Source organism: Physeter macrocephalus, chromosome 10 (assembly GCF_002837175.3).
Source record: "Physeter macrocephalus isolate SW-GA chromosome 10, ASM283717v5, whole genome shotgun sequence".
Taxonomy (NCBI): Eukaryota; Metazoa; Chordata; class Mammalia; order Artiodactyla; family Physeteridae; genus Physeter; species Physeter macrocephalus.
Genome location: NC_041223.1, coordinates 71,344,897 through 71,353,246, shown reverse-complemented (window position 1 = coordinate 71,353,246; position 8,350 = coordinate 71,344,897).

Sequence of the window (8,350 nt, the reverse complement as noted above, 5' to 3'; positions counted from 1 at the left end):
AATGAACATTGGGGTGGATGTGTCTTTTTGAATTATGGTTTTCTCTGGGTATATGCCCAGTAGTGGGATTGCTGGGTCGTGTGGTAGTTCTATTTTTAGTTTTTTAAGGAACCTCCATACTGTTCTCCATAGTGGCTGTATCAATTTACATTCCCACCAACAGTGCAAGAGGGTTCCCTTTTCTCCACACCCTCTCCAGCCTTTATTGTTTGTAGATTTTTTGATGATGGCCATTCTGACTGGTGTGAGGTGATACCTCATTGTAGCCCTGATTTGCATTTCTCTAATGATTAGTGACATTGAACACATTTTAAAGAAGTTTATTCTTTGTTCTGTGAAAAAAAAATGGGAGTGAGAGGAAGGTGCTGGGACAATCAGATTTCCACATGCAAAAGAATGAAGTTGGATCCCTTCCTCACGCCATTAAAAAAACTTAACTCAAAATGGATCAATGACAAAAATATAACAGCAAAACCCATAAAACTCAAAATCCTCCACCAGCTATTCTAAGGTTCTACTAACTGATTAAGAGAAATTAAGAATAGTATCACAGGCCTCCATAAAACATGACGTCCTGGAGTGAGAGCACTGTCAGGCTAAATTAAGTAACTCAGAATTTGGAGACAAATACCTCCTTTGAGTGTGAAATGAGTAAAAAACATTATGCAATGTTATTTATAGAAGAAACCCACCCCAGAGAGATCATCTGTCCTGTATTCCTGGGATAACCTGGAAAAATACTAGAAAGTTGGTAGATATGTACATTTAAGGGTGTAAGATTATACAAGACTTCGAACATCAAGAAGAGAATCGGAGGGCTTCCCTGGTGGTTCAGTGGTTAAGAATCCGCCTGCCAATGCAGGGGACATGGGTTCGAGACCTGGTCCAGGAAGATCCCACATGCCGCAGAGCAACTAAGCCCGTGAGCCACAACTACTGAGCCCACATGTCACAACTACTGAAGCCCGCGGGCCTAGAGCCCATGCTCCACAACAAAGACAAGCCACCGCAATGAGAAGACTGCGTACCGCAATGAAGAGTAGCTCCGCTTGCTGCAACTAGAGAAAGCCCGTGCGCAGCATCGAAGACTTAATGCAGCGAAAAATAAATTAATTAATTTTTAAAAAATGGAAGAGAATTGGAAACTTTTTTCCAATCATAGCAACCAGAAGTTACCTGAGTAAAGTGGGTAGTAAGTGAAGAAACAGAGAGAAGACAAGCAACCATGTGGTCCTGTGAGTGGCATCAAGACATGGCAGCAAAGGTTCACAAAAAAGTAGAGGTCTGTGTGAAAGATAGGTGAACAGAAACGACCTAAAATGACATGGACCTGCTAAGAGTCTACACAGTTCTCTGGGTAGGGAGAACACAGTAATGTGCAGACACCACTCTCTCTTCTGCAACGGAGGATCCTGGGTTTTCTGGGACAACCCCTATTGCAAACAAGCTGAGCTATTGTCAGAGCTAGTGAGAATATGCACAAGTCTTAGGTTTAAAAAAATGAGTCCCAGTAACCATCTGGTAGGACAAGGATAGCTAATGCATCTGGCTCCTATACATCCTGGATTAAATGTCCATTACAATCATTTGATTTTCATTACTCCAAGTGACCAAGCAACCTTCTGAGGAATTGTTTTCTTGCTGAGATTCCTTAAACTGTGCAATGAAATCCTCTTGAGATTAGATGCAAGACTTGCAGTCCCTGGAGAGGTGCTTTATAAATCAGGCTTCCTGGGGCTTGGTTAATGTGGATGAGTCCCTTAGGGCTGACTCCACTCAGGGTGTACTAACTATAAACCTGAGCTTCTGAGCCTTTGGGCCTGAGCGCCAGCCCACCCGTTCTTCTCTTATTGCAGGATGAGCCTTTGCCATGCCAGCAACTTCTCGCCACACAGGAGGCTTCACTTCTTGTGCGGTTCAGGCATCAGGAAGCAAGTGCTCTCTCTGGGCTCTGAATGGGCACAAACACTGTCCAAGAAACCCTGGCACAGCCAGGAGCCAGGGACCTGCTCTGTTGTTACCAAGGAGTGCTGTTTTGACACTTGCATTAGAGGGGCACCAGATATCGAATGCCACACACACCACTGGTGACAAGCCCTGAAAAAGCCGACAGCCTCCATACCCAGCTTCTTTTGCTTCTCAGTAATAATAATACCTTGGATATTATTATCCCTGGATAGTGCTTGACCGTTTCCAAAACATCTCACAGCCTCTCATCTGACCCCCACCCCATCTTCTGTAGTAGGCAGTGTGTGGTAGGACCCTTAATGCACTGACGAAGAAACCAAAACTCAGGGAAGTGGCTTGTCCACAACGTGCAATAATCAGTAGAAAATCCAGCAGCAGAAGCCAGGTCCTGCAGGATGGGTCTCCAGCTCCCCCTGGGGCTGATTTCTGTCCAAACTTGCACACAAATCATTTAACCCCCAAAGAAAACAGTTTCCTCTCAAGGACCTCTTTCCATCTCTGAGGCCCATAGAACATGCTGACACGTGTGAACACTTTAACCCCTTGTTCGTTTTTAAGGCATTTTCATTTTTAGAGATGGCCTATTTGGGAAATGCCAAAAGCAGAAAGTTTCTCAACCCAGGACCTGTGGCCCCTGAAGGGCTCTTGTTAGATTCTCAAGGGTCTATGAGAAGAGTATGTGTGTGTGCTTTTGGTCTAGGATCTTCAAGCAAGCAAACAAAAGCACCGCTGAATGACCAGCTCATAACAAGGGCAGCCTCAGGATTTCAGCACTCATATTTACGTATTTGGCAAACTACACAGCCTTCAGGCCAAATCCAGCCCACCACCTGTTTTGTAAATAAAGTTTTTTGGGACACAGCCATGCCCATTCATTTACTATTGTCTTTGGGCGGCTTTTATGCCAAAACAGCAGAGTTGAGTAGTTGCAATAGAGATAAAGCTGCTCTCAAAGCCTAAAATATTAACTATCAGGCCTTCTGCAGAAAATGTTTATTGACCTCTGATATATAAATCATGTTTAAAAGCATCTTGGAACCAAGTTGCAGAATTTCAATCACCTAGGCCTGTGAGCAACAGTGCAGGATGGGTTGTGCTCAGGAAAAAGCCACAGGAAGTCACAGGGAGAGCTGCGGGAGCCAAGGTGCTGGTGGCTGGAACGGGGACTGGTGGTGGAAGACGCAGCCAGGACCAGCCCGGCGCGTCAAGTGGGCCCATCACGAGGGCTCTGCAGTCAGAATCTCATTCTGGCCATGAGTAGCGATTTCATCTCAGCAAAACGACATCTTTTGTCTGCTAAACTTTAATTGGTTTAAATTTAATTTATTGGTTTCGCAACGTTTGGTTTTTCTTTTGTAAATATAGCCCCATAAAAGCCATAAGTCTAAAGATTAGCCTGTAGATGTAAAATTATTTTACGCCTAATTTTATGTTTTATACATATAAATAACAGTATACTAAAACTTGAATTGTCAATACTGAGGGTCCACAAGCAGTGCCGAGTAGAACAGTACCCACCCAGGCTGACACGTGTCCATATGCACCACGTGCCTGGTATTTCATTTTCCTGTGTGAATAAAGGTGTTGCCATTTTCAGAGGACCCCCTCTTAGGAACAGTGCAAAGGTGCAAAAGGCACCTTTTGCAAACAGTGCAAAAGGCCACTGAAAGGTCCTAGGCTGTGCCTTTGTGCTCCCATCACCTCACTTACATCAGTCCACACCCTGTGCTCAGGCCAGGCTTCTGCCCTGGTCACAGGCTCCCGAAGCCCTTGTCTTCCACACGTTCCAAATGGGCAACTTTACTTAGCGGCAGCTCATCCAGAAAGGGCATCTGTGATGCGGCACAAAACTGAAGAGCAGTATGTCTAAGTTTGTCAGAATTAGGATTCCTTCCCTGAGGGAAACTTTTGGGAAAGAGGTTGGACTCTTTTGTAACTGACGACCCAATTACAAGAAATGGCATTTTCCCATTAAATAAACAAATCCTACCATAAGAGAAATAAGCTTAACTTACCCCTTGACACAGATGTGAAGATTAAAAAGAAATCCAGTCAGCTGCTCATTCCATTTAAAAAACCATGAGTTGATTATATCATTTCCCTGAGAGGGAACTGGTGTTTTAAGCTGAGGAAAATGGAGTCCAGTGGTTTCCAAGGTAGTGTAAACAGAACAGGTGTAACCTGATCATTTGTTTTGGCTCATAACTTTGATGTGAATTCTTATGTCTCTGCTGTTTAAAATATATGTTAAAAGAGAACAGAAACTGAAAAACCAATTCAAAGCCACTGACGTACACGCAGTTCATTGAACATGCCTTTTTATAAAACCTTGTCATCATCTAAGCAAAGAAGCTGGGACAATGACGGAGGGTGTTTCATCTCTTTAAATGATTTCCCAAGGTTATTTATCAAAAGCCATCTACGGGGAAAAAATAGGCAAAAGAACAATTTAAGTCAATCTATCTTTGATGAGCTTATTTTAACTTCACTTCATGGGTCATAATGTTAGAAATCCAGAAAATAAAAGGCATAGTAAAAATCACTTTTCTAAACCCAGGAAGCATTGATAACAGACATTTTCTATGTATATAACAAACAGAGAGAAAGAAAAAGTACTTTATCTTTTTATGGAGCCATTTCTAGGCATGAGTTTAGCTAAAATTAAAGACGTGCAGAAATGAAAATGAAATCCTTTTTCTCTTGGAATAAGAATAACTTAGAAACAGAATTTTACAGTTGGAATATTAGATGTCATGAAATTGAATGCCTTCATTTTAGAGATGAGAAAACAGAACCAGTGAGAGCAGCCTGTTGCAGATCCCCGAGCCAGTATATGAAGTGTAGAAAAGAGCTGGGCAGGAAACCCAAGTCCCAGACTTTTGCACTGTCATAGCCACCTCCACAGACCGGGTGGATTTCGGTTCTCTCTTTCTGCTCTTAACATTCGTGACCTTTGTAATTATTCCATATATTCATATATTTAATCCAAAATTCAAAGAGGACTGCAGTTTATTTTGAAAAAACATTGATCTACATTATTAATTATATTACTGGATAAACCTCTTCCATACCCAATAAAGCAGATCTTGTTTGATTTGGTTTTGTTTTAACAGAGAGATCCCAGGATCCTAGAATAGTGACCCAGTTTCCAAAGAGTTGATATCACAATAAGATCCCAAAGCCTTATCTCTGGAATTGATCATCCCTTTTAGTTTCCATTCTTTTGTTTAGCACCTATCAAACTTCATCCATGACCTTAAAATGTTACCTGATTGTACTGAGACAACGTCTGCCAGGAATAGTTGGTCTGAGGTGGTTTGTTGTTAGGGCAGCCTTCAGGGTGGCCTTACTGAATCCCCAAGCACTAATGATTCAGAAGATCCCAGCCTTCCAATAACGTTAGCACTAACCCAAACAAAAGTAGCATACGATGACCCAGTATGGCAGAGGTGTAGTTTTCTAGACGAAGGTCCCTGTCCTCAAGGATCATGTAGCATCTTGCACACAAGCTAGGGGAGGGAGAAATTGCTGGGCTTAGGGGGCTATCAGGAGAGGTTCTATAGAAGAAGAGGGTATGGGTTGTATCTTTGTGGAGCAAGAGGCAAGAACATGGGTGTGTCCTGGACACAGTGCCTCTGATGAACCTGACACCTTCTCAGTTATGTTCACGATGCTTTCAGTGTTTTTGACAAGGAGATTTCATTCTCCCCCCTCCATTTTTTGTTTGGAAGAAGCAAACATAATAAGGACTGCAAAAGGAGTGACGTGTTGTAGTAGAAATAACACCATCTTGAAGTCAGAAAGCTAAGGGTGGGGAGAGGTAAGAGAAGCCAGAGCTGGAAAGAGAATGCAATGAATGATGTTTGTTCACCTTGTTCTCCTCTGCTTTCTTTTCACTGTGAGAATGTGTCCCTGCAGGACGTCAGCATGAGCAGAGCCCAGAACATGGAGGCAGTATAAGTCAGAGGCTTCAAATGTCCAGCGTGGCCCCCTGGATGAACCACACAGCGGTGGAGGCTGCAGGAAAACCTGCTTGAGGATCGCTGTAATAAAGACAACAGAGGTGTGTCGAATGCAGAGCCATATGAGAAGAACACCACCAAGGTCTAAGCGTTAACATCACAGCTGGCGGCAGTGATGGACGTATAAGCGCTCCTGTGCATTCGGAACACTCACGCACAGAGTACTGTGCTCTGAACTTGACCTTTATTGTTTCTTAGCATAATGTGTCTTCCAAGGGAGGTCAGGAGTCTTTTCTCCTCACTTTAGACAGAGCTGGAGCACTGCGTTTTTTTCTGGCCTCCGTAAGACCTTTGACAAGCTCAAGTAGGTCTAGAAGAGAGGGACCAGGGTGGAGAGGGTGTCTCTAAATGAGTCTTGAAAATATGGATTGGAGGTAGTTAGCCTGGAGAGGCAAGGTTCAAGGGAGTTACTTATCAGAATTTATGTCAATTCTCTATTAAAATGTTTTTTTTGCAACAGTACAGATCCCATAGACCGGAGTTCAGACAAACCAGGGTTGGAATCCCGGACCTGTATTTTACTTAACTTCATGAACTTGCTCAAGATGCTTGAGTTTTCTGAGCCTCAATTTCCTTGTCTGCAAAATGGGAAAGGCATTCCCTTCTTTGGTTTTCTTATAATGCTTAAATGCAATAATAAATGCTCAATAAATAGTAGCTGTTGTTATCTTTGTCCACTGAAAGCAATGCTGACTTTAGGTTGTGAGATTTCCTGTAAAAACAAAATGGGACCAGAAATGAGAGAAGTATGCATAGACTCGAAAAACAAAAAAATTACCTTTTGCACTGGACAGCAAAGCACATATGGGGAGAACTTGCCTCTGCATCTCAGAACAATTGCTTTCCAGTACAATTTGTGAAAACAAGATACTTATATGAAGAAGTAGTACCCATCCCCCTTTTTTTTTCTTTTTTAAAATTTTTATTGGAGTATAGTTGACTTACAATGTTGTGTTAGTTTCTGCTGTACAGCAAAGTGAATCAGTTATACATATACATATATCCACTCTTTTTTTGATTCTTTTCCCATATAGGTCATTAGGAAGTAATGAGTAGAGTTCCTTGTGCTATACAGTAGGTCCTTATTATTTATCTATTTTATATATAATTGTGGGTATATGTCAGTCCCAATTACCAATTTATCCCTCCCCTCTTCCCCCACTGGTAACCATAAGATTGTTTTCTACATCTGTAACTCTATTTCTGTTTTGTAAATAAGTTCATTTGTACCATTTTTTTAGATTCCACATGTAAGCGATATCATACGATATTTGTCCTTCTCTGACTTACTTCACTCAGTATGACAATATCTAGGTCCATCCATGTTGCTGCAAATGGCATTATTTCGTTCTTTTTTATGGCTAATATCCCATTGTATGTAAGTACCATATCTTCTTTATCCATTCCTCTGTCGATGGACATTTGGGTTGCTTCCATGTCCTGGCTATGGTAAATAGTGCTGCAATGAGCACTGTGGTACATGTGTCTTTTTGAATTATGGTTTTCTCAGGGTATATGCCCAGTAGTGAGATTGCTTGGTCGTATGGTAGTTCTATTTTTAGTTTTTTTAGGAACCTCCATACTCTTCTCCACAGTGACTGTATCAATTTACATTCCCACCAACAATGCAAGAGGGTTCCCGTTTCTCCACACCCTCTCCAGCATTTATTGTTTGTAGATTTTTTTCCTCTCTTGTTGCGGAGCACAGGCTCCAGACGCGCAGGCTCAGTAGTTGTGGCTCACGGGCCTAGTTGCTCCGCGGCATGTGGGATCTTCCCAGACCAGGGCTCGAACCCGTGTCCCCTGCATTAGCAGGCAGATTCTCAACCACTGCGCCACCAGGGAAGCCCTTGTTTGTAGATTTTTTCATGATGGCCGCTCTGACCGGTGTGAGGTGATACCTCATTGTAGTTTTGATTTGCATTTCTCTAATAATTAGTAATATTGAGCATCTTTTCATGTGCTTTTTGGCCATTTGTATTTCTTCTTTGGAGAAATGTTTATTTAGATCTTCTGCCTATTTTTTGATTGGGTTGTTTGTTTTTTTGTTATTGAGCTGCATGAGCTGTTTGTACAGTTTGGAAATTAATCCGTCAGTCACTTTGTTTGCAAATATTTTCTCCCGTTCTGTCGGTTGTCTTTTCATTTTGTTTATGGTTTCCTTGGCTGGGTGAAAGCATTTGAGTTTAATTAGGTCCCATTTGTTTATTTTTGTTTCTATTTTCATTACTTTAGGAGGTGGGTCAAAAAAGATATTGCTGCGATTTATGTCAGAGAGTGTTCTGCCTATGTTTTCCTCTAAGAGTTTTATAGTATCTGGCCTTACATTTAGGTCTTTAATCCACTTTGAGTTTATTTTT